Source organism: Triturus cristatus, chromosome 2_2 (assembly GCF_964204655.1).
Source record: "Triturus cristatus chromosome 2_2, aTriCri1.1, whole genome shotgun sequence".
Classification (NCBI taxonomy): domain Eukaryota; kingdom Metazoa; phylum Chordata; class Amphibia; order Caudata; family Salamandridae; genus Triturus; species Triturus cristatus.
Window position 1 is genome coordinate 263313081 of NC_140582.1, and position 26920 is coordinate 263340000.

At 48.0% G+C, this 26920-nt stretch overlaps 1 protein-coding gene across 1 annotated transcript in view; it reads right to left on the reverse strand.

The window, feature by feature from the left end:
- The window catches only part of LOC146862125 (thioredoxin-like), a 384836-nt gene that overhangs the window by 237279 nt on the left and 120637 nt on the right, over positions 1-26920 (reverse strand). The gene's annotated exons all lie outside the window — the stretch shown is intronic.

A 26920-nucleotide genomic window follows, 5' to 3' on the forward strand; every position in this document is an offset into this window, starting at 1 on the left:
CTAATGTCGCAAAAAGACTCATTACGCATAAGATGACACTCCATCAGAGGAGATAATGAGAAAAGATCGCTCCATCAGTGGAGTTAAAGAAGAAGATAAGCGTTTGTAAAGGACAATGTTGACTGAACTTTTCTAAATAAAGCATTTGAATGTAAATAAACACAAAAGAAGGACGCAAGATAAAGAAACAATGGGTTTCAAAACTACATTCTCCAGAATGCAAAGGGGTGTTTGAAAAACCGCCAGGAAATGATGTAATTTCAATTGAATTTAAAAAGGGCGGAATCAAACAAACAGTTGATCGTGAGCAAGGTATCAGGAATACCGAAACGCGTTGATCAGCCATTGCCTGTACCCTATGCATTGAATTTAAAAAGAAAAATAAAGCGCACAAAAAGTTGTAAAGAGTGCTTCCCGTTTTCTTTCCGGCTGGAGGGAATTTTGGTGGATATATATATATATATATTACCTACTGGCGGTCGCCAGTAGGTAGTTATAGTTAGGACCATGTTTCCATAGGAAATCCGCAACATTCTATTTTGAATAACTTTGGCGCCGGTCGACGAATCCTCGCGAATTTTTCAAAATAGGTGGGGCGCTCGCTCCGCTCCTACCCTGAAAGTCTCGGGGGGATTCGTCAAGCGGGGGCTGAGATAAAAGGGGGGTCCCAAAACGCGTTTTTCCCATGCATTTTTCCATAGGACCTTTAGACAGGGCTACAGCCCGAACGGCTGAACAGAATTACTTGAAATTTGGCAGAGAGGTTGTCCTCAGGTCAAGGAAGTGCCTTTTGTAGGTTTGGTGTAAATCTGTTCAGTAGATTCTGAGAAAATAGCCTTTAAATCAATATATATATCTGAGCCAGCTTACGGTGCGCTTACGGTACGCTTACCGTACGCGTACGGTGCCGTGCGCGAGCGCGATTCTGATTGGCTCTTAGATCTTAGTAAACATTCGAATCGGCCGAAACCAGGAAGCGGCGGCCGCCATTTTCTCTCTCGCACTGAGAGTGATGATAAAAATAAACGAAACGAGAGGATTGCGGTCGCGTGAGTTATAGTTGCCTGCACTAACTATAACGGGGGAATTTCATTGGTTTTTTATCAGTAAAATTTCCGCTAACTATAACATGTGTGAAACCTATGGTTTTTTCAGTGAATATATATATATATATATATATATATATATATATATATATATATTACCGCTGCAACTCCCCTTCTCTCGTTAGGTTTCTCTGGAGAAAGACAGCACTCGCGGGGGCCGTTTCCGTAAATTTATTAACAGGAAACTTCACACGCTCACAAAACAGACGCGTTTCGGTAACAACCTTTTTCTATGTTTACCGAAGCGCCAATTCGCCATGATTTTAAACATTCAACAATTTCATGGATATCGACACGGGACAAACGTAAATCACGTTGTCCCAAACATTTCATTTCCTCCTTAACATCAGCGCCATCTTGAGATGTCCGGGCCAAATCCTGACATCACGAGAGGCTGGGATGCTCTAACATATGAGTGCTACCCAATTAAAGATATTTGTAATTCAACCCACCAATGGGTAAACCTTGCTACCAAACTCATATATATAATGTATAAGAAACATTCACATCATCAAGCCCTGAATGGGGAAAATCTCGGAGGAAAATGAAGACTTCCAATTCAAATCATGACTCAGGCTGCCTGATTATACATTCTCTTCTATGTCTTACATAAATATTTACAAGTCTATAAACAAATTTACAAGTGGGCTTACGCTAACCTTCAAGATAATTCCTTTAAGAAAAAAGAAAGAAAGAAGAAAAAGAGAAGCAGCAAAAAAGAAGAAAAAGAAGAAGAATCAAGAATTACAAGTTTAAATGCAAAGGAATTGAAAGAGAAAACAGAACAAGAGATCAAGATCTAATTCATCCAATATATACTGAAGTACTGGGTATTTTAGACCCAGCGGTGCAGGGGCACACACCCTATGACTTCTGGGTTCACCCTGTTCCGGACCTACAGAAACACAGAGTCTTCTGGGTGAAGTCAAAGAATCGTTTATTGGCTGCAGACCAATGACAGGTATCCTAGAAGTACAACAGCGTGTATGTTCTCAGGAGACTGCTGAAAATCATAGGAACGGACTTCATCTTAAATACCCTTTTTCTTGCCTCAAGCATACATTCCTAGGTTTATGATACGGCCATTACACGTATACATTACAAACGAAAAAGCAGAGTCATGATGACCATCCCACATTCCAGTTCGGCCAGCCCACAATGATTTACACAGTAAGGTTCAGATCCCACATTTGATACCAACTGACCCCCCAATAAACATGAGCATCTCCTGTTTTGGGAAACAAGTCATAAAGCAGGAACAAGCAGGTGTGAAAGAGATTAGCCGGAGGTTTGTGTAGAATGAAAGGGTTTTATGATGGGTCAAGCCCTGATGCTAATCACAGGTGGACAGAGGAAGGGGAGCTCGTGAGACCGGTTTGACCCGGGGCAGCAGAGCCAGCTGCCCAGGTCACCAAGAAGTCACGGGAAAGCACATGTACTGTGAGGCCCGTATTTGCTCCATTATAGCCTATGTGAGGGCAATGACAAGATGGCCACCGCTTCCAAAATGGAACCCGCGTAGTGAAGCAGAATAACGTGTACACAGTGCATCCATAGCTAGAACGATATATAAAGCACTCGTACATGCCGCATTTACCATTTGCGGTTCGCTAATACCAAGATAGGCAGGGGTAGGGCCCTGTCCCCTACGCGGTCCCGAATATTAAAGTACGACAGACCCTCCTTTTGCCCTTACATAGGCAATCACTATACTCATCTTAATCCGAGTCTAGGTCAATGTTCGCAAAGTCATGGAGATGTTGCTGTAGCATCATCCTATTACTTAGCTCGTCCCTCGATACAGGTTTCCTTACACATAAGGTAGCACAGAGGCCACATATCGCAGGAGCACACTGTATGCACAGACAGAACAGGAAAAGGATGGCTAAGATCATTCCAATGACCATCAGAAATTTCCAACCCCAGGCAGATATCAGTTCCCAGAACCACCCCACCAGTGACCAATCTCCTTTATCCACGTGTATGGATTCAGATATTTTATGGAGTTTGGAGATGGCTTGATACACTGTTGGAGCGTTATCTGGTATGAAAATGCAGCAACTGGATTGAATAACCTTACATACCCCACCGCGGTCTGCAAGAATAACGTCTAGAACCATGCGGTTCTGCAGAGTCATAAGGCGATCCGCTTGGAGCTCAGCTGTCAGATTACCAAGGGCACCAGCCGTTACATTTATAGTGGATTCAACCACACGTGTCAGTTGTCTCAGGTTCCTACTATTGACCATAGGTCCCCAAAACGGCAGGAAACCCAAAAAGAAGTCTCCTGCTTCCTGACCGGCAGTATCATCCTTACTAATCACACCTCTCACAACTCTGGTCTTGTGATAGTCGGAGGCAGCAGTAAATGTTGGCGGTAGCAGGTTTGCAATATAACATGTGCCCGAGAAATCAGGGGGCAACCATGTATATGCTCGGTCATTACAGATGAAATATGTGCCCTTGGCAGCCAAAAACGCAGGGGAAAACTGCGACGGGAAAGTGTACGTTTCAGTACAGTCACTTCTTCCCAGTTGAGCTCTAGGGTTCTGACCATTACCCTGTAAGCAGAACCGACCCATGTGGGGTACGACCCATATTGGAGATGAGATTTTTCGCTGTCTTTCACCCAGACTAATACTATACCCCGTCGCGTTCCATCCTACATAAGGTCTCAATTCTTCTTTGGGAATGGATGAGTATGCATTAATATCCCTACTCATATCGGCAACTCCTTTCATCAAAGCCTTATTATTGGTGATAGGTCTGATGGAACGCGGTTGGCGAGGGGAGTACGTATCTAGAGCGTAGAGAAACATGGTCTGGAATGCCCATGACGATCCATTGTAACTATACGGCAGCACCAGGTAGGGAATACCCTTGTTAATGGTATGTGGCATTAACCCACACACCCAGCAATTGGTCGTATTCATTACTAGTTGGTGTTGGTGCAAGAGCTGGATAAACGAGTTATTTACAAACTCTGATCGTCTGGTCTGTTCGTGCTCAGGCAAAGGGTGAAAAGAGTGAGAGGAGGCAGTAGAAAGAGGTATAGGCTGTTCAGTGGGTGCAATGGGCTTTTGAGCGGAGAAAAACACAAATCCTACAATAAACATTACTATACTACACAGTGTAAAAAGGCACAAAAAGACAAAACATTTACTTTTCATAATTTTACATATCCTTGCTTTAAAGTTCATTTCCTCAACGGGTCTCTCCATCTTAAAAAACTCCATCCTCTACTCGGGCCGCTCGCGGCGGATGAGTTTCTTCTGCTAAGGAGTACGCCTGTCAGTCCAGGGAAACGCCCTAGACCAACCAGAACCGTTGACCTAACGTCTTCGGCCTGTACCCCAAAGTCTTGGCACCGCGACCCTGCGGCAGAACCCGGATGGTGGTTCGAAAAACAAAAATCAAGAAAGTCTTTCAGATGGGAGAGCAAAAAATGTCAAAAAGGAAATAGTAAGGAAATCTTTATTTGTCCATGGGCCTTGGTCTCAAATCATAACGGAGACGGCCAGGTGCTGTTTGGTCTTGGAACAAAAGTTCAGGCTCAGTGGTGTCCAGTCGATTTGATGGTGGCACAGCTTCCTGCAGAATATTGTCACTCTCTTGGTCTGAAACTGTGCCTCTTATGCGTGCGTCACTGAAGGGTACAAAACGAGGTACAGTATCTGCTTCAGAGTCGGCGATACCCTCCTTGACCCACTGGTCATATGGCAGAGGCAAGGGGACTACTTTGCAGTGGGTACCATGGATCCAGTGCTTCTTCCCTTTTACTCGCACCGCTGATCTTGCCGACAGAAGAACAAGATGAGGGCCGATCCAGCGAGGCTCGTCGTTGCTCTTGTGCTGGAAATTTCGGATCAGGACCCACGAGCCAGGGTTGATAGGGTGTCCAGGAGTTTCAGAGGCTTGAGGGAGAGTATCATGTACCTGTTGGTGCAAAACACGCAGTTTAACAGTCAAATCATACAGGTAATCAAGTAGTACTGGATGCTCAATCTCACTAAACTTCGTAGGCCTCGGTACACCCCATACGTTGGCCGGGCGGCCAAAAACGACCTCGTAAGGACTAAGTCCCACTCGTGAGTGTATGGTCATTCTGGTGGACAGGAGTGCTAAAGGCAGAGCGTCAGGCCATTTAAGGCCGGTGCTCACCTGGATTTTGGCCAGCTTGAGCTTTAAAGCTCCATTGTAGCGCTCTACTAGTCCAGCTGATTGGGGGTGATTTGCAGCGTGGAATTTCTGCTGGATGCCTAATCCTTCACATACATTCTTCATCACTTTACCCACGAACTCACTTCCATTATCACACCACACCATTCTTGGCATTCCAAACCTAGGGAAGAATTCCTTCACAAGGGCTTTGGCTGTGGATAGGGCAGTGTTATCTTTTAAAGGATAAGCCTCTATCCATTTTGAGAAAGCACAAACAACCACCAGTACATATTTCAGGTTGTTGCATCTTTCCATGTGAATAAAGTCCAGCTGCAAAACTTCGAATGGACATGATGGGGGTGCAAAGTGACCAGCTGGAGTTGGGGTCCCCCTACCAGGGTTGTATTTTAAGCATACCATGCAATTCTTGACCACATTCTCTGCACACTTGGGAATCCCAGCATTCTGCCATACTGGAGCCAACAACTTACAAATTCCTTTCGTACTGATGTGTGCCATTCCATGTGCCATAGTAACTACTGGAAGCACATATGCGTCAGGTAACAACCATCGCTTATGTTCTGTCAGATCAATCCAACAACCATTCTCATCCAACTTACCCATACTTTCTCTCCACTTGCTTAACTCTTTCTCTGTGGCTTCAGCTTGAAGCGACTTCACACTCTCTATTGTGTTCTCACACATCCCAACATCGTCAACCCATCTTGCGGGGCCTGCAACATGCATTCTAGTCTTCACATTCTGTGCTGTTTCCTTCGCGGTCTCATCAGCAAATGCATTCCCACGTCCAACATCATCTGTAACTTTCCTGTGCGCACTGCATTTCATAATCGCAACTTGCAATGGTAGGGTCAGTGACTCAAGGAGATCATTCACCAACTTGCCATTCTGAATTTTAGCTCCATGTGACGTCAGGAACCCACGCTCTTTCCACAGTCGCCCAAAATTATGAGCCACGCCAAAGGCGTACTGGCTATCTGTGTATATATTCACTCTCATTCCTTCAGACAACACGCATGCTCTCGTGAGGGCGATTAATTCTGCTGCTTGGGCCGAATTATGTGGCACTCGTGCAGTTTCCACAACTGTATACAAAGTCGTGATAGCATATGCAGCAGTCGTGTCACCATTGGGGAGCTTAAAACACGAACCATCCACCCATAGAGTACCATCACACTCAGTCAGGGGAGTATCTTTTAGATCTACTCTCCCTTTCGTCTCTTCTTCCGTTCTGAACAGACAGTCATGTTGCTCAATCTCATCTGAGTCTGCTGGAATTGGCAATAACGTAGCTGGGTTCAGCGTATTGCATCTCTTTATGTGTATGTGATTTGCTAACAGTGTAAGCTCATAGCCCGATATTCGCGCACTAGTCAAGTGTTGTGTCTTGGTCCTATTTAATAATGTGTCTACAGCATGTGGAACCATAACAATCAATGTGTTGTCCATTACCAAACCAGCAGATTGTCGGATAGACATTGCTGCAGCAGCTGTCGCTCTCAGACAGCTCGGCAATGCCCTCGCTACAGGGTCCAAGGTTGATGAAAAATATGCGCATGGGCGCGGTCTGTCGCCAAAAGGCTGTGTTAACACTGACAACGCACATCCATCTTTCTCGTGAACATACAATGTAAAAGGCTTACTGTAGTCAGGAGTACCCAACACAGGTGGTGAACACAATGCATTGCACAATTCCACAAAACTTTTCTGGCACTCTTCAGACCATGGGATAGGATTCGGTGTGTCTTTGCATGTTAATGCTAACAAAGGTTTTGCCAGCAAGGAAAAATTTGGTATCCAATGCCTACAGTATGAAGTGATGCCCAAGAAAGCACGCACTTCTCTCTGTGTTTTTGGCACACTCAACTGTGCAATGGCTTGAATTCTTTCTGGGGTCAGTTTCCTTCTCTCCTTCGATAAGAGATGACCTAAACAGGTCACTTCTTGTCGATAATATTGCAGCTTAGAGAGAGACACTTTGTGATGGAAAGCAGATAAATGGCGCAACAATGACAATGTAGCTTCTTTACAGATCTGTTCAGTATCCGCGGCGATTAGTAAATCATCCACGTATTGAATCAGGATAGCGCCACTAGGTAAAACAAGTGCATCAAGCTGCGCTTTCAAAGCTTGACTGTATATGGATGGACTCTCACAGTAGCCCTGGGGAGCGCGTTTGAAGCGGAAGCTTCGGCCTCCCAGACTAAAGCCAAAAACGTCTCTGCTCTCTTCTGCAATTGGGATGCTAAAGAAAGCATTCTTTAAATCGATCACTGAAAACCATGCAGCAGAGGCTGGAATCATTGTTAACAAGGCAGTTATATCAGGGACAACCGGAAACTGTGGTACAACAATCTTATTAACCTCCCTAAGATCAATCACAAATCTGTAAACAGGTGGCTGTGAGGGGTCCGTTCGTTTTAAGACAGGTAAAATCGGACTATTGCAAACGTTGCCTCTTGTTTCTTCAATCACACCCTTATTAATCAAGTCGCCGACAATGTCTAACAATGCTCTCTGGCCTTCATTAGAGATTTTGTACTGGGGAATACGCGGCAGTCTGACATTAGCCTTTAAAGTTACCACGTATGGCGGTATCTCCAAGAGGCCCACATCATTGGGACCAGTAGCCCAAGGGGCATCCGGAAGGGACGACAATTCAGGCGGCATTGTATTTTTAGACAAGTACATTGGGGAAATCACTTTCTTGCCTAATGTAAGTTGTACTCCTGAAGGAGAACAATACAGTGTAGCGTGCAATCTTTTCAACAAATCTAATCCCAACAAATTCTCACCACAACCTGTTGTCAGAATCAGGGGTGCTTTCAGCTCGCAAGGTCCAACAGAAAGTGACATGGGACTAGAAATCGGGTTCCTAACTGGGGCGCCAGAAAAACCTACTGAAACATTTATAACGCCAGACAAAGGTGCGCCAGGGAGTTTTGAATGCATGATTGAACTCTTTGCAGCACCAGTGTCTAGCAGAAAAGGCTCCGTTACATTTGCTGTAGTCACCTCAACATACGGTCCACTCTGATCCACTGGCACTGAAACAACTCCCTCTCTCTGTCTACGGCTGTCCTAGTAATCATTATTTTGTGCATCGCCATCCTCTGCATAATAATCATTATTATAATACTGGGCCGTATTACTAGTCGCGTTAGCTTGCTGATCAAAGCTATTAATGGTGTTTTGAGGCGGCAGAGGACGCGCGTTCTGGGGAGCATTTCCACGCCCTCTGCCTCTAGGAGCTTGCTGACCACCCCTTCCTCTGGCGCCATACATATTGCCGTTCCGCTGCATTAATTTAGGGCAACTATATTTAAAATGACCTTCTTCTTTGCAGTATGAACATTGGTTGGGACCCACAGGGACACGTGGTTGATAATACCCGTTCATTTGCGGATTGTTCTGAAACTGTTGGGGTTGGTGATAGACACCTTGGGGTTGCCTATAATTATTCTGACCTCCACGTGGTGAGTAAGCCTGCTGTAAAAGGACCTTTGTCTTTAATTCCTTCGTTTTCTTTTCTGTTCTATCTTTCTCGTCTTTATCTCTATTTTCATAATACTGTGCAGTAGCCAGTATTTGCGCTGAAGAAGAAACAGCCCAAGAACTTTCTGAATCTTTTAACTTTTTACACAGGTCAGGAAGTAGATTCTGCACAAACTTATCCACAAATAACCGTTGGCCACCCTCAGTACTCATATCCTGCCCACTGTGGTCAATAAACGTTTCCTCAAACCTAGTGAAGAAGTCTGACACTGTTTCATCTTTCTTCTGCTTGCATGCAGATAACTTGTCCCAATTTACGCGCATCGCAGGCATTATTGTCTTCATATACGTGATGATTCTACCAGGCAGTTCAGCTACTAAAGGTTCTGATTTCGCGCCACCAGTTTGTCTAGCATCAGCAGCAATAATGTTAGCCCATGTGTCCCCTAGTTCTGCATCGTGATCTACATTACGGATTGACCCCCATAGAGGTTGTGGAACAACATTACCAAACAACATGTCTGTGTCGGCCAGGTTCATTACGCATGACCCTGCCGTCTGTGACAACTCTTTATAATAACCTGCTGGGTTTTTACGGGGATCAGGTAAGGACTGTTTAAGCGCTAACACCTCAGAGCGCTTCCATGGAACATGCACCCAAACACGCAGGAAATGCGCTGGCACAGCAGCGATACCGGCACCAGCTGCAACTGCTTCCTTCCATACCGGGGGAACTTCTCTCATGGGGTATTGTCGCGCTTTTACCTTTTTCCCCACAAGGACATCTTGTTCAAACAATGACTGTTGACAATCATCATTCCTGAAGGACAATACAACCGCAACTGCTTTATCTACCTCGCGGTCCACAGTTATACCAGTTCCAAAATCAAACCTCACTCTACACAACTCCTGCGGGCTCGGATTTTTACCATTATCCTCCAATTCTTCACAGAGAATTTCGCACATTTTCTCAAACACATATCTCTGTTTCGGGGCATCCCACTGATGGAAGACGTTGACCACTGATTCCACATCATACAGTGAAGGGAAAACAATCCATCTGCGCGCCATGCTATCTATTACCTTTTTCTCATCAGGGTTAGGCAACTGACTACGCAATTGCTTACGCTGCAAGCCAGGAGTCGCACCAGACGAATCAAAGAGAGGCGACATTAACGTAGTAACCACATTAGCTAAACGCTGTCGCGCCGAAGGAGAAGTTGAGGCGAAAACAGGGGGAAAAACAGAGGGAAGAAAAGAGGATGCAGAAACAGGTACTGGAGTGGTGCAAAGAAGAGTGTCAGGGGAGGCAGCTGCTGAATTAGGCAAAGTCGCAGGAAGCGCGGGGGCAGTCGGGAACACAGCTGGCAGCCCTTGAGAGGGCTGCGCTATATGGATAAGAGCCGGCTGCGCAGCAGCCGGCGGTAGTGGCAAGGCTTGCAGTATATTCACTGGAGGTGGCATATTCACAAGCTGGGGAGGTGCCGTGGCATTTTGAACATACGGGGGTGGCGAACTCAGCAAATGTGACATCAGGGGATCTTTCTCCTTTTCTTCTAACTCACTCTGCTTAGAATGTGGTAAAGCTGGGTAACATTTGTCAATCCCTAACTTGCGCTGCCTGTGCAATTGCTCACTCATCTGCTCCTCCTCATTGTCTTTAAATTGTACAGCTGCTTGCATTACTGTCATACCTCTCTCTCTTTTATTCTTTTTCGCTAGCTTAATTTCCTTTTGTTTGGCTTCCTTTCGCCATAAGCGGAAAGAGTCAAACATCGCCGGCCGGGCTTTCTTCTTGAACAATTTAATTTCCAAATTATCTAAAATATCGGTATCGAAACTACCATTTTGGGGCCATTTTAAAACACCGTCTTTCCTGGTGTAGTGGATCCATACTTCGTTATATGCAATGGGGCCTACGCCATGTTTTACATAGAGCTCATAAGTTGGAGTTCCAACCGGAGGAACCGGACATGATTCCTCTAGCTGGAAATCTTTTCCACAACCCAAACAGAATAATCTACCAAATAGTCCAGAACCAGGCATCTTCGCTCACTAGTCTAGATCCAAACGTCAAAGGATTATCGATTACGATATTCTCGTGAATACACGAGTCCTCTGGCCTTGGCGTTTGCAAACTCTAAATTACCAATTCAAATGATCCCGAAGGATACCAAAAACAAATGGGAGACGCTCCACTTATACTTAACTGAATATTGCTGATCGATGACGTCACCAGAAGACTCTCTCGATTGTTTCGCTCTCTCAAACTCGTCAAGGGTCCAAAACAGGTCGATTAATCAGGGCAGCAGTCCTTCGTAGCCGTCGGGACGCGGAGAACCTCGCAGAAAAGACTTTCGGACCACGTCGACATACAGGGGTCGATGAAGTGGCGGCCTTCCTCCGGAATTTCCACACGAAGCTCCTCACGAACCTCTGGCTTGGACTGGTACCGCTGAAATCGTCCCGAGTTGGGCGCCAAACTGAAGTACTGGGTATTTTAGACCCAGCGGTGCAGGGGCACACACCCTATGACTTCTGGGTTCACCCTGTTCCGGACCTACAGAAACACAGAGTCTTCTGGGTGAAGTCAAAGAATCGTTTATTGGCTGCAGACCAATGACAGGTATCCTAGAAGTACAACAGCGTGTATGTTCTCAGGAGACTGCTGAAAATCATAGGAACGGACTTCATCTTAAATACCCTTTTTCTTGCCTCAAGCATACATTCCTAGGTTTATGATACGGCCATTACACGTATACATTACAAACGAAAAAGCAGAGTCATGATGACCATCCCACATTCCAGTTCGGCCAGCCCACAATGATTTACACAGTAAGGTTCAGATCCCACATTTGATACCAACTGACCCCCCAATAAACATGAGCATCTCCTGTTTTGGGAAACAAGTCATAAAGCAGGAACAAGCAGGTGTGAAAGAGATTAGCCGGAGGTTTGTGTAGAATGAAAGGGTTTTATGATGGGTCAAGCCCTGATGCTAATCACAGGTGGACAGAGGAAGGGGAGCTCGTGAGACCGGTTTGACCCGGGGCAGCAGAGCCAGCTGCCCAGGTCACCAAGAAGTCACGGGAAAGCACATGTACTGTGAGGCCCGTATTTGCTCCATTATAGCCTATGTGAGGGCAATGACAAGATGGCCACCGCTTCCAAAATGGAACCCGCGTAGTGAAGCAGAATAACGTGTACACAGTGCATCCATAGCTAGAACGATATATAAAGCACTCGTACATGCCGCATTTACCATTTGCGGTTCGCTAATACCAAGATAGGCAGGGGTAGGGCCCTGTCCCCTATGCGGTCCCGAATATTAAAGTACGACAATACAAATATACATATATACAAATATACAAGTATATACCTGTCCTATGCATCAATCATAAAGAATTCATCCCGCCACTAAGCGTAAAAATACATAAAGCCACTAAGGCTAATCACAGCAATAGATGTATGAAGCAATACTATTACTTCTACTCCCCCAAGTGGATAGCCAGCTCTTCACTACTATTAAGTCCCCAGGGTGTTTTTGTCTGCAGATCAATAATGTATCGCGACTCCAATCTCCGGAGTCTCAGTACCCTATCACCTCCTCTGGGATTCATCGGTACATGGTCAAGACAAAAATAGCTTAACTGATCTCTATTGCGATTATGCATTTTGTCAAAGTGTCGTGCTACGGGATATGTCTCATCACCTTTGGCTATAGCCCGCATATGTTCCAGTATTCTAATCTTCGTGGGGTGAATAGTGCTGCCCACATATCGTAGGCCACACGGGCATGTAAGACAGTATACTGTATAAGGCGTGGTGCACGTCAAGAACTTTCTGATATTCCTGCTAGTATTTATGCTTGGGATATCATAACAAAGCACCCTTATGTTTGACATTGCCCACTCAAAGACCAGGCCAAGACAAGGCCCATCTTCACCTGTCTTTGGCTGGAGATTCATCTCAAAAGAAATCATACTTGCTGAGTCGTGTCTATCGATTGATGGCCCTAACTCAAGCTATGACCCAAACAACCCTCTCCTGCCTTCTGGAGGTTATTTGCTGATTACGGTCAAGCCCTTGCGCCTACCACAGATCATTTTGTTGTCTCTGATAGTCCCTCCCCCCCCCCATTTCCCCCCCTCCAACCCGGTAAATTGCCTTGCAACCAAGCATAAGAAAATGGCCACTCATATTCATTCATGTTACTGAAGTCCAGAGTTCAAGTAAGACCCTGCAGAGTTCCCCGACCATAACTTTGATAAGAGTCTATTATAGATATTTAGCAGAGAAATGTTGTGTTTATGTTTCATGCAACATCTTTTAGATCAAAATAGGATGTCACATATGAGAAATGGGAGGGTGTCATAATATGAGAAATGGGAGGGTGTCACAGAGATTATTTGCAGTAATATTAGTGAACTGCTGCTGTGTTACAATATTAAAAACACACGTCACTATCTCTGAATATTAGACCTAAGCACCTTATAATTTGGACACGTGTGTCTGTGCACTGTCAGTAACCTAGCCAAAGACGGCATGAAAGAACTTAAACGAGATCATAAACTCAAAGCTGTTCCGAACTGGGGGACACAAAACAAAATACGTTTGGCCCAGAGCCCCCGAAATCCTTAAGGGTGTCCGTTTCCCAGACTAAGGGGGAGGGTAAACGTATTTAGCTGAATTAGAACACATGATCTCCATGCATAATCACTGAGCATAACTGTGGAAGAGGAGCTGGTGAATTGCCTTTATGTGTAAATGTCTCAAATTTCTGGTGGGTTCGAAGACGGTTGGGGAGAAGGCTGAAGGAGCTGCGATGGGTATCCGTGAAAGCAGAGCTTTGAAAAAAATATGTTATGTTAGCATAACTTCTCATGAGTCTCAGTTACTAAGCTTCGCATTTTCCTCGTAATTTCAGTTTTTCATACACGGGCACTTTGTAAAATGTTCCCTCGAGGCAAAACTCAATGTGTTTCGCGGCTGGAGCATTCAGTATGTGGCTTTTAAAACGTCCCACCCCTTTCTCACACGGGGAACCTGTGCGAGAGATTTATTCTCCCCACTGAAGATGTGCATATAAGGAAAACATGTTTTGGTTAATGATATTTCAACCTATTAATTCCAACCAAAATGTATTTATAAAAAATGTGGTGCAATAGCAGAACAGAACACCGGTTAGTATAAATGTTCACCTATTCACAGCAGCGAACATGGTTGAACAATCCTGTCAGACAGCACACTCACAGGTGCTCGAGCCTTTGCAGCTATTATGCCCATACCCAGGACTTTAAGTGGAATTAAAAAACGGAGGGGGTGGTCTCTCAAAGGGGCGTGGTCAATGGTAATTAAGGGCGTGGCTTAAAGACACATAAACTAAAAAATATGTGCTTAGCATAGTGTGCCACCCCACTATTATTTTGCTGTTTCTGTCATTGCATCTAGATATATGACACCACAAGACACATCATACCTACAACAAGTCAGGACTACTGGCGTTGTCAATGGTTATTAGTTGCATATGATAAATAAGCAGCAACTATGGCTTCTATATAATATTGAAAAAACTTCCACTTAAAGACGTGGTGACACCACGACAATGTTGCTGCTCCTGAGTTTCAAAAAGAGGAGGGAAATCCATAGAGAAAATTACTCTCTTTAAAAGATTTTCCCCTACAACACTCACCTGGCATGACGTCATTCCACTCCACTAGTGAGAGATGAGCAGTGTGAGCACGCACACATTGATTGGCCTGGTGTCACTAGTCCGGGAAAAAACAACCGCCTGTGCCAGGGCACAAAACAGAGCCCGATAGAGACCCGTTTCGAGTCCCCTTTAAAAACTGCCGGTGCTCAGCACCGGTGAGACCCGGCCCAGTTAAAGCCCTGCCCAGCCATACCTACTTAGTGCATCAGGATATTGGTATGCAAAACATGAGCCGCACTTCAGATATAAATAAATGAACATTAAAGGATAATGGAGAGAGATGAAGCAGAGAAGCAATAACGGAAGGAATATATATTATGGAAAATATTCACCTAAACATGCGACTGCTGATTGTCTGATCGTGCATGATGTGCATTTCAAAGTGCTGATGAGGAAAGAGGAAAGCGATACTCTTGCGCTGATGAGCGGAAGACATGTGAGTGCTCAAAAGAAGCAGCGAGGGAGCCAAAAGCATTCGGAGAGATTGTTTAATGCGGACTATAAAAAGCCACAGCTCTCACGCAGGACCTCGCTGCCGCGGAGCAGTGCCAAAGTGACTTAAAATTACTAATCCATAAAAGAAATGATGCAGCATGGAGGGCTTTGCCTTTCTGAGATCAAGCTTCAAACTTTGAGCACATGGAAATGGAAATGCTGCTATTAGAGGGAATTAGTGTCCATGGCTAATGCAAAGTAAAACAGAACCCCGGAAGTGCTCCCACAGTGTTTAGATTTCTCGGGAAAGAGATCAGAAGTGTGGGGGTGGAGGTTCCCTACACCCACAGGCGGTGGAGAAGGACCGTGGAGCCTACTGCACTTGCAGAGAGGAGCCCCCAAGGAACGTAGGAGCAAACAGATGCAATGTTGCTCAGAACCCTGTCGAGATGGGCAGAGTCCACTTTTTAAAGACGGTGGGGCCACATAGACCGTACAGCCAGTGATCTATAATGGGAGAAAAGGACTGAGGTTACATCTACCATTAACCAATCAACAGCACTGAGGGGAAGAACTGGGGGGTGGGGGCAGGATTCTTCATCCCCCATATAACACTTACTCACGCTACAGAAGGAGGCCCAAGGTCATCCTGAATCAACCACCTTCTTCCTCCACAGGACCAGTCCATATCCCCACCAGAGAGGCTCCTCTGCTAAGGCGGAGTAGTATTGCCTCACTTATTATTATTTTATTTTTAGTATCTTCCAGCCAGGTTAGGGTGGGAGGGGCTCCTGTGACATCCAGGAAGGAGGTGTGGTTGCCTCTGCATGATGTGCGCATGACGGTTTGGACGGCTATCTTGAGCTGGCCAAATAGTCATGTGCACTTTGCATGTTCTTCACCGGGCTGTAAAGCACAGCCTGGATGAAGAAAATGCACAGGCTGTCAGTCCCCATGACGCTCACACCAGTCACGAGGCTGCTGTCATGGTGACAGCAGCGTCGTGATTGGCTTAGAGGAGCCTGGGTGCTGCCAGGAGCCAGCAGAACATAGAGGAAGAAAAAGAGACTGCGGCGACAAGCAGGTGTCTTTTTTTTTCTCTAACCCCTACTCCCCTGCCACTGTTACCTACAAGCCGCCACTGATCTCCCTCCCGTGGATGAATGCATGGGAAATGGAGGACCCTGATACCTTTACATGGGGAGATTCTCTGTGAGAAGAGCTACCCACGGAAGGAAGAGAGAATATAATATAATAGAATAGGACATTTGTAGAGCGCATGGCTACTCGGAAGCATCCCAGCGCTAGTAACTGACACAGAGGGTAAGGAGCTACAGAGGCTAAGGGAAAAGCATGGTCTTTAGTTGCTTCCGGAAAGCCAGATGGTCAGGGGTTTTGCGGAGATAAAGAGGCAAGGAATTCCAGAGTTTAGAGGCATGATAGGAAAAAAGCCTACTGCCACTCCTAGACTTCTTGATCCTAGTGACCTCTGCCAAGTACAGATCGTTAGATCGAAGATTCCGGTTGGCTTTGTATGACTGAATCATGGTGGAAATGACAGGTAGGCCAAGTCCCAGTCTTGCCTTATGTATTAGACACAAGGCCTTGAACCTGACCCGTTCCTGAACGGAGGGCTGGTTTGGCTGAGAGTCTGTTAGTGGTTTCCATCAGGAGTCTCGCAGCACTGTTTTGTACTGTTTGGAGCTTTGTGACAGTGGTGATGGGGGCACCCAGATACAAAGCGTTCCGTAGTCGAGTCTCGAGAGTATTAGTGATTGCACTAATACTTTCCTGGCTTCAAAGGGAAAGAGGGGCAGGACCTTTCGGGCCATTCTAAGAAGGCCATAGCAGAGAGCAGCTGTTTTCCTAGCCTGGGCCCTAAGGCTCAGATCCTGGTCCAGCCATACACCAAGGCTCTTAATTTCTGCTTTCGGAACTGGGGATGGACCCATGCTAGGGGGCCACATCAAGCTGGGATTGAAACTGAGAGTGTTACCCAGAATTATAATCTCAGTTTTTCCTCTGTTAAGCTTGAGCTGAGAGGCGTCCATCCAGTTCGAAATATCATTTAAGCAGGAGTAGAGGGCATGGGTTGTTGGATCTGCTTGGTTGAGCCCAACCACCAATTGTGTGTCATCGGCGTAGGTGATAATCCGGATTTAATAGGGGGCTACTGTGGCTGCTAGGGGGGACAAATAAACATTAAAGAGGGTCGGACTGAGAGATGAGCCCTGTGGCACACCACTCAGCAGACTGGTGGGTGTGGATACAGTGTTTTCCTCGAAGACCTGAAAGGTTCTCCCCTCCAAAAAGGAGGATAGCCAGCAAAGCGCTGTGCCCTCCACTCCTATGTGCCTGAGTCGCAGGATCAGAATTGAATGATTCACTGTGTCAAATGCGGCGCTCAGGTCTAGGAGTAGAATGGCTGCCGAACCTCCTGAGTCGAGGATTTTCCTACTCTCCTCTACAACTGCCAATAAAGCAGTTTCGGTGCTTTCGCGCGGGCGAAACCCGGTTTGAGAGGGGTGGAGCAGGTCGTGATTTTCCAGAAACTCCGAAAGAGATCGGTTAACGTGTTTCTCCGATACCTTGCTTATGGCAGGCAAAAGGGATATAGGGCGATAGTTGCCTAGATCTGCCGGGTCCAGATTAGGCTTTTTAAGTAGCGCTTTAATTCTCGCCCCTTTCCATTTGGTGGGGACAATACCAGAGGCCAGTGAAGCGTTGATCAGATGTATCACATTGGGGGCTATTATTGGGGTGACCTGTTTCAAAATATTTAGTGGTGCTGGGTCAGTGGGAGAGCCACTTTTTACCGTATCCCACAGGGAGATGAAAGTTTCCTGGGACACGGGAGGGAAGACCTCGAGAATGTGTTCTGGGGAGTCTAAGGGGGCATCCTTCTGAGGGTGAGGAGATTTATCATCCTCCCCTTTAGGTGGAAGAGATTCCAGGATACGCTGGACTTTGGTACTGAAAAACTCAGCCAATTTGTTACATCGTTTGCCAGAGGTGTCAGGGGCCGTTATCGGGGAGGGAGCTTTGAGTATTTTTTTTTATAATGTTAAAGGTTACCTTGGGTGAGTTAGATTCTTCTAGGATTCTCTTCTTGTAGTAGGAGGCTTGAGCATTTCTCAGTTCAACTTTATAAGCGCGAATGGCTAGCCTATAATCTTGTTTTTTTGAAGGAAGGAAATCTCTCCTCCAAAGTCTTTCCTTCACTTTACATTGCTGCTTTTAGGAGCGCAATTCTGGCGAGAACAATTGGGCGCTATGAGGTCCTGACGTTTTTTTTATCTTGGTCTTTGGGAGAACAGTATTAAGAGACTTTTCTATCCAGTCGAGGACATCCTCATTAGCTTTGACCGGACAGATGTAAGCTGGGTTTGGTCCTTTCCAGCTCCTGTGACCATTTGGCTAGAGGGAGCTTATTCCAGGGGCGACCAAAGGTCCTTGAGGGTTGCGTCCTGGGGCTGGTGGTCTGCGGAGACCAAAGAAGGTTTATCAGTAAATGGTCCGTCCACGGTAGTGGAGTAGGAGATGTAAGTGCAAACAGTTTATTCTGTAGAAACTGAAGAACTCCAGAAGGAACATTTTCTTGCCTATAGGAGAGTTTTTGGATAATTGCATCTTAATTAAAAGTGATGATAGCTGTGAAAATATTTTTTCCTGGCCAGAAAGACACAATAAAGTACTTGAGACAGCGCTCATGTATTAAAAAGCTTTAGACACCCCTACATAGAACATCGTTTCATTTACAGCCGATGGCAAGGTAATCTGAGTCTCTCAAATGGCATTCTAGAATCAAACTAGAAGAGAAAAATACCAAGTGCAGGAAGACTTGGTGGACAGTTCTTAACACAATTGCCCCAATTCTGAGTCACATGCTGGGCCAGCTTTAGGGTAGAGCGACTGGTGCGGCGCACTGGGCGCTGACCTGTAGAAGGGGCGCTGCCTCAGGTGAGGGCGGTGTGTTTAGCGATCACTTATAATTTGGGAGATGAGGGGCACTTTTGACCGGTGGTAGTGAGAGAATCCGAGGAAGAGGTCATTGGGTGTGGGGGCGCCAAAAATGATTTTCGCACCGGGTGCCACCAGCGCTAATGCCAGCCCTGGACACATGGAGCAAATTGATGCCATGGAATTTTGCTGTGCCTGATTCAGTTGGTATGTTTTATCAACAGTCAGTTTTTCCAGATGTGTGCGAACAATACCCGATTTTTCTGGCCGTAATTCCACAGCACCAAGTTTCATTCCCTGTTTTTTAAAAAATTTTTAACAGGGGGAGCATACATCTATCCCAATTAGATATAACGTCCCCCTTCCCTCACTATTCTTCCCCCTCCCTCCACCCCACCTAAAAGTCCCCACATATATTTTCCACCTGCTGAGAGTAGGTGGTAAATGTATGCATCAAAAGTATGGATTTGGGAATTGCGGTTTTATGGTCAGATTAATTAGCTCACAGGGTAATACCTCATTCCACAGGGGTTTACTTGTAATTGATTGATATGTTATGTATTTACCTCATTGTTTGCTGGCAATTTTTACTATTACTCCAGTAACACAGACTCTGACTCATTAACATAAGAGAAAGTTTACATACTTTGAAAGACTATTGCCCCTGATTACAAGATTCACGCTACTGGGGTACCAGTAAAAATTGCCAGTGACCGTGCTTTCTTATTAATCTTGCAACCGACTGGCTGCCATTTTTGGGGTGTTATTCCACAATACCAGGTTTTTAATATTTACCTGCAACAATATTAAGAGTGGAATGTCGACTACCAATATTGTCACAGTAACTATACTGAGGTAAGTGTACATTTACATGCAGTTAACTTTGCTAACTCCCCATCTATGTACCTTGACTAACCCAACATCTATATACCTTTGCACTCCCACATGCACACAGGCATGCATGCTCTCTCCCTCTCTCTCTCTCTCTCTCTCTCTCTCTCTCTCTCTCCCTCCCTCTCTCTCTCTCTCTCTCTCAGCTCAATCTCTCTCTCTCTATATATATAAATATATGTCTCAAATGCTTTTTCGTCATAGTCACCATTCTCGACACAGCGGGCACGTCAGAGCGTGAGGACGGACTTGGGCAAACATTGCCACGTCTTGGAAAAGAACGCTGAGCACTCCAGGCTTTGAAAATTCAGATAATCATTTTATTTGTTGTGCAGCCATCAATAAAAAAAAGAAACACTCCAGGAACTCGAAATATCTTCTGATTTAATACCGCGCAATTTCACAACAGATACCAACACATTTCGACTCTAAAGTCTTCTTCAAGGTAAGGTCCGGGGAACTGCGAGGCTGCGATGCAAGGTCAGCGTAATCATCAATGAAGCCGTCAGCAAGCGGGGGGCCTTGCATTGTGAAGCCCTGGGTGGACGATGTGCCAACTGGTTCCGAAGAGCTACGGGGATTGCCATGCAGAGTCCTGTGTCCACAAGGTAGGACACACCCTCGACCCCATCTTCGCAGTAGGTAACAACATCCACTTCAGCCACACCACGCAACCCCCATGGACAGACCACCACTACGTACACTTCTCCTTCAACAAAGCCACCACTCACAAACCTACACCATGCCCTCCACGAAGAAACTGGGGCAATTTCAGCGCGGAGCACCTCAACTCCACCCTCAACCATAATCCCCCTCCAACCCTGGCTGACGCCATCTCTGCAGCCAAGGAACTACACTGATGTATCACCAACTGCGCAGGCCAGCTCGCCTCCCTCCGCAACCCCGACAGACAGTGCCCCATGAAGGCCACCTGGTTCACCACTGACCTCCAAGAATCCAGACGCACCCGCAGACATCTGGAGAGACAGTGAAATCGCAAAATATACGACCACCTACAAGAATGCTATGACTGAATACCACCAACTTATCAGATCCACCAAAAGGACCTTCATCCAGAACAAAATCCTCGCTAACTCCAGCAACTCAAAGGAATTCTTCAGCATCATTCAGGAATTCACCAAATCCCCCAGTGAAGCCACTGACGTCACACCCTCCCTGTTAGAGTCGGGGATCTCTGGTTGGCGCAAGGTTGCCCTTGTGTCAAGCAGGAACCCTTTCCTCCACGTCAGGGCGCAGGATAACCCCTCGCGAATGACCCTTGCTCACCCTCTAGGTGCGTGGCGTGAGCAGCCAAGGCGATTCCTCAGGCGTTGTTGGTTAAGCACTTACAATCGTACACACAGTAAATACATCAATCCCCCCAGAAACGGACACCAGACTTGGATATATATAAAAATACGATTCTTTATGTAAAAATAAGGATATATATCTCAGCAGACTTATCACAAGACCAATAACGGTTTCGCTATGCCACCAGGTTGTAAAGCAGGCAAAGGTTCTTTGTTCGTAGCTTTAAATGGAGACCTTGTAGTCTCTTGCAAATGTTACTTGTGGTTCCAGTACTCACAGAGATCGGCTCCTGCGAACGGGGAAATAAGGCGATGCGGGCCCCGAGCCCGATACTGGAACTTCTTTCGTGATGTGGAGAGTCGGCACAGGTCGGTGCGACTCTCAGCTTGGGAAGTGTTCTTGGGTCCTCAATCAGCAGGTGTGGGCACGTAGGCAGGCGCGGCCAGCGACCCTTTAGCACGGCGGTGCAGGAGGGTCTCCACAGCGGGGGCGGCGCGGCCTGAGAGGTCCGGGGATAGCGAAGCGGGGTCGCAGGGCACGGTCAGTGCAGCTGGATGACCCGGCGTAGATCACAGTCGTCGGACGGCTTCCGGCAGGAGGGGTGATAGCGCGTTCAGCGCTCTCCAGTAGCAGGCGGTGACAGGGATGCAGGCGGCCTGGCCCGGGGACAGAGAGCGGCTCGGGACGGAGCGGGGCTCTCACGGGTTTGAGGCAGGCGAGCTTCTGGGTGTCACGGCCCTAGGAGGGGTGATGAGGGGCGCAGTCTCTTTTCCAGCGGGATGCACACACGGCTCGAATTGGAGGACGAGCAAGAAGCACAGAGAACCCACTGTTCCTGGGGTTCAGTTCAGGGGGCAAGGTCAGATCAAGCCCTTGGAGAATGTTCAAGCACAAAGTAGCAAAGTCTTTTCAGTAAGTCTCTTCCTCTCCTCTCTCAGCAAGGCAAGCAGCAGGCCAGCTCCTCCGGCGTCTTCTTCTCCTTCTAGTCGGGCAGAGGTTCTTTGTGGTAAACAGGATTCTGATTTCTTAGGAGCCAGGCTCCTACTTTTATACCATGATTCTTTTGTTCTGTAGCGCCAGGGGGCCTAGGCCTGGCTCAGTCCAGTTCTGGAGCACTTTGTTATGGTGACTCTGCTCTTTCCTTTCAGCAGCAGGGCAGAGACATCAGCCGCCCCACAGGGGGTGGCGCCGGCTTTGTGGTGGCAGAGCACAGGTCTATTCAAGAGTCAAGGTGTACTCCTCCCACCCATCCAGGTGTAATCTCTCTACCCACCACCTGGCAGCCAACCTGTCTCTGGGGATTCCCCAACCCTGCTCCTTACTGTTGCTGGGCAGAACACACACACATACAGCAGAGGCGGACTGAGATGGTCAGGTCAGTAAATACTAACTTTCTAAAAGTAGTATTTACAAACCACGGATATTAAAATAAACTTGACTACAAGAAGTATTTTATCATCCTGAGTTCAGGCATACTAAACTTGACACTTCTACCATGCTCTCTGAGTCCACTGGGGTCACAGCGTCGGCGTGATCCCGGCAGCCCATTCTGGCCTATGGAGAGCAGGTAGCCTTCAATGGTGAAGAACGACAAGGGCTGTAATTCACTACTAAGACATGCCACACACATCAGGGCATGTCCTACCTTATGCCTACAATGCACCCTGCCCTTGGGCCTACCAGAGGGGTGGCTAATATGTAGGTAAGGGAAGGTTTAGGGACTGGCAAGTGGGGGCACTTGCGCAGTCAGCGCGACGGTCCCGGACCGCGCACAGGGTCTGCGGTGGCAGACCCTAGACACATTTTACTAGGCCGCTTCTGTGGGTGGCACAACCAGTGCTGCAAGCCCACCAGCAGCATTCGTATTTACAAGCCCTGGCACTCCTGGTGCACTTTACTAGGGGCTGATAGTAAACCGAATAAGCCAAACATGGACACCAATCAATGTATACATTTTACCATAGGGAGAGCATATGCACCTTAGCACTGGTCAGCAGTGGTAAGGTGCCCAGAGTCATAAAACAGCCAACAACAGGTCAGAAAATATACAGGAGGAAGGCAAAAAGTTTAGGGATGACCCTGCAAAAAGGGCCAAGTCCAACACAACCCCCTTCCAGCCAAAACGCAGGGTAGACCAATCACCACCGTGATGGTCTTCCCTGCTTGGGGCGATAGAACAAGGACCTGGCCCGCAACTGCAGGGGCAGACTCCATTTCTACGCCAATCTGAACCTATCGGACTCCCTCTGTCCATACTCTCAGGGCCCACCAAGCCAATCCATGGGGAACCCTTCTCCTCACCTGTGGACACCACCTGTGCAGCACCTAACCTTAACTGGCCCACAGGTGTGTCCCAACAGACAGACAGCAAAATGCTACAGTGGCCACTGACAGTAGTCAGGGATGAGACCCAGGCCGTATGCCTCTCAGGGCTCTCAATCCTCTGTGGCGCCAGGGAGCGGGGGGCAGTAGCCCCAGGTGCTTGGCACCCTTTGTCCATTCTCCCCCTTGTCAGGTCAGGTATGACATCCTGGCACTGACCCACCAGCCCCAGGACTGTACCCGGCGGCTGGACCCAAGACTGGGGTGGCCTCTCCCACACCCGGTCCTTCTCCTTGGGGCTCTGTACCCTCCCACCTGGAGTGGTACCCCCTTCCAGAATTGCCAGGGCACCTGGGGCAGGTGTCCTGCGCAATTCGCCCACCAGTTCAGGTGTTCTATCCTGCAACTGGGCGTCCAGGTCAGGGGGGACACCCTGAACCTGGCCCTCCAACCTAGTGTCTAAACCCTTCAGTTGAGCCGGGGTCAGAGGCGAGGACTCCCTCCCTCTGCACCCCCTTCCAGAGTACTGCCCACTCCCAACTGGCGTGGTACCCCCAGAAGCAACATGGGTCAGGACACTGATTACAGTAGTCCCACCCTCCAGGTCAGACAACACCTGAACCTGCCTTCCCAACCCTGGGACCAACCCATGCGGTTGAACGCTCGCCTGGCGCACCAGGACTTCCCGGGGAGCATGCATCCCCCCCCTGAGGGTGACACATAACTCATGTGTCGTGTGACAGTCTGCCTGGCGCTGATCTCCCGACCCCTGTCCATCTGACAGTGCCTGAAGATCCCCCAGGACAGAAGTGGTGTCACCATGGTCACTCACGGGGGACGCAGCCCTTCTGGCTGGCCCCTGACCCACTGGTTCTTCCACTGGGGACTCTTTCCCCCTCTCACCCCTCAATCTGGACCTCTGCACCCTCCCAACTGGAGCGGTACTGCCAGACACCAGAACTGATGGAGGCCTGCTTACAGACACTCCCAGCTCACCAGACACTAGGGGATCCCCCTCAATGGGTGGCCCATCAGGACAGCCTAGGCTCCCCGCCTGGTGTTCCCTTAAAGAACCATCCAGGCTCTGAGACTGGGTTTCGGGCACCTGGGGGCATGCAGCCCCACACTCACTCCTTCTCCACTGAGACAGGACGTGAGCCCCTACACCCCTCCCACTACCATGGGACCTAGCTGGGCTATTCTGCACCACTTCCACCACTCTGGGTTGGAAGATACCTGAGCCACTCCCCACAGGGTCACTCCCCAATGCCTCTCCAGACCCTCTGGAATCCACCAAAAGGTCTGCTTCCAATGTGAGTTCTCTGCGGTCAGAGAACTCACCCTCACACAAGTGTTGGCATAGCTCTGGAAAACAGGGACTTAAAATATGCTCTCCCACAATTGGATCACACAGCCCCCTAGCAGGGTTAACCAAACTATCCTTCACCTTACCATCCAGTGCCTCACACACGTACTCCACATCACTCTCCTGAGACTGGCAAGACAGTATCTGACTGTCTCTGTCCCACAACCTACACTCTTCTGGGCGGTCCTCACACTCACCCACCAGGACTTCAATTTTGGGGGAACCCCTCTCCCTGTACCTCTCAGCTAGAGTCAGTAGAGTGTCCCTCCCTCCACTAGGACTATGAACCCCTGCGCCAGTTACCCTATTCCCTTCAGGGATACTGCGCACTACTGGAGCTACCTCATGCCCTTGAACCTCCTGGTGTATGTTAACCCCCTCCTTCAAGTCAGGCGCCACATCTCTGGGTGTGCGTACTACTCTCTCAGCACTGTAAAACTCAATATTGCTGCCACCAGAGGGAGAGCGGTCTAAACTCTTGATCTTGAGATTCAACTCCCTCATTTTTAGATCATGATCCATTTGGCGTTGTTGTGCCTCCAAGGCCAACTTCTGCTTTTCCATTTCTATTTGTCCTGCCAACTTTGCCATCTCCATTGCATGCGCCCTGTCTGCTGCCCTGTCTGCCAGCTCCTCTCGCGACCGGACTCTGCTGGGCTCCTCAAGGTTGTCGGGTGGAACGATGTCCCCCGCATTCCGTAGGTCTCGTGACTCCTTCCAGGCTCTCAACGCCTTGGTGTACTGGGGCTTCCTCTTGCATCCAGCATGGGGGACTCTGAATTTTACACTGTAGCCTTTCAATTGCTCCATCGTGTAGCCTTCCAGTCTCTCCCAATCCACCTCATCTATTCCAGAAATCACAGAGAGTGCTCTTCCAGCGGAGTGCGAGCCAGGCATGGTTGCAGTAATGGCAGATGTTTCAACAAAGTTCAACAATTACAAACCTGTGGCTGCGTTATTTGGTCTGCTCTCACTATCTGGTGATTAATAATTCACTGTATGCAAATTACAAGTGCAAATCCGAAATCCCAACCGCTGCCAACAATGTTAGAGTCGGGGATCTCTGGTTGGCGCAAGGTTGCCCTTGTGTCAAGCAGGAACCCTTTCCTCCACGTCAGGGCGCAGGATAACCCCTCGCGAATGACCCTTGCTCACCCTCTAGGTGCGTGGCGTGAGCAGCCAAGGCGATTCCTCAGGCGTTGTTGGTTAAGCACTTACAATCGTACACACAGTAAATACATCAATCCCCCCAGAAACGGACACCAGACTTGGATATATATAAAAATACGATTCTTTATGTAAAAATAAGGATATATATCTCAGCAGACTTATCACAAGACCAATAACGGTTTCGCTATGCCACCAGGTTGTAAAGCAGGCAAAGGTTCTTTGTTCGTAGCTTTAAATGGAGACCTTGTAGTCTCTTGCAAATGTTACTTGTGGTTCCAGTACTCACAGAGATCGGCTCCTGCGAACGGGGAAATAAGGCGATGCGGGCCCCGAGCCCGATACTGGAACTTCTTTCGTGATGTGGAGAGTCGGCACAGGTCGGTGCGACTCTCAGCTTGGGAAGTGTTCTTGGGTCCTCAATCAGCAGGTGTGGGCACGTAGGCAGGCGCGGCCAGCGACCCTTTAGCACGGCGGTGCAGGAGGGTCTCCACAGCGGGGGCGGCGCGGCCTGAGAGGTCCGGGGATAGCGAAGCGGGGTCGCAGGGCACGGTCAGTGCAGCTGGATGACCCGGCGTAGATCACAGTCGTCGGACGGCTTCCGGCAGGAGGGGTGATAGCGCGTTCAGCGCGCTCCAGTAGCAGGCGGTGACAGGGATGCAGGCGGCCTGGCCCGGGGACAGAGAGCGGCTCGGGACGGAGCGGGGCTCTCACGGGTTTGAGGCAGGCGAGCTTCTGGGTGTCACGGCCCTAGGAGGGGCGATGAGGGGCGCAGTCTCTTTTCCAGCGGGATGCACACACGGCTCGAATTGGAGGACGAGCAAGAAGCACAGAGAACCCACTGTTCCTGGGGTTCAGTTCAGGGGGCAAGCTCAGATCAAGCCCTTGGAGAATGTTCAAGCACAAAGTAGCAAAGTCTTTTCAGTAAGTCTCTTCCTCTCCTCTCTCAGCAAGGCAAGCAGCAGGCCAGCT